Source organism: Myxocyprinus asiaticus, chromosome 16 (genome assembly GCF_019703515.2).
Source record: "Myxocyprinus asiaticus isolate MX2 ecotype Aquarium Trade chromosome 16, UBuf_Myxa_2, whole genome shotgun sequence".
NCBI classification, from domain to species: domain Eukaryota; kingdom Metazoa; phylum Chordata; class Actinopteri; order Cypriniformes; family Catostomidae; genus Myxocyprinus; species Myxocyprinus asiaticus.
In genome coordinates this window covers 31047096-31047836 of record NC_059359.1, presented here as the reverse complement: position 1 = coordinate 31047836, position 741 = coordinate 31047096, and positions in this window count along the sequence as shown.

Here is a 741-nt window from a genome sequence, read left to right as displayed (position 1 = left end):
TTTGGGGGTCTGTTCAGAGGTTACTGGTAGAGCCCTGAAAAAATCGATTTCTTGCCATACATATACAGTAGAAACTGTAAGTATCATATAAATTAGGAAAATACATTGAGCAATTAAATGATAACATAATTAGTTATATTACTAATATTGTTGTACATTAATGTTAATGATAATATGACATTGTTGAAAAAATATTAATGATAAAGAATAACTCTCGGACATTGCACATATACTGTAGTAGCCTAATGGAGTGATGAAAGTTGCTTAATTGGACTGAATATCAGCAGTTAGTCATTAACAAATACTTGTATACTGTATATTATACAGCAAGGTGAGTGGAGCATGCAACAATTTAATTAAAAAATAACTTAAAATTAAAAGAAAATAAAACAATATGTTAACACAGGAACTACAACTCATTTGAATAGAAAAACCAGCTTACACAAGCTCTCAAAACAGCCCAGGACATGACATGGTGTGGAATGTAGGGCATCGCCATGGCAATACAGCTGCCCATCCTTTTCCCATTGACCAGTGCTGGCCAAACAGTGTCAAATATGCACTTTGTATTGGGATAAATACAAATGGTGCATAATGACCCTCTTCCTCCAAACTATGATTATATTACATGGAAAATTAATATTAAATGACAGTAAGTAAAATAATAGGCATATATTTATTTAACACATTTTGGGTGAAAAGGCACAATGCTGCATCTTTTTCTGGAGTGGTAAATATTTG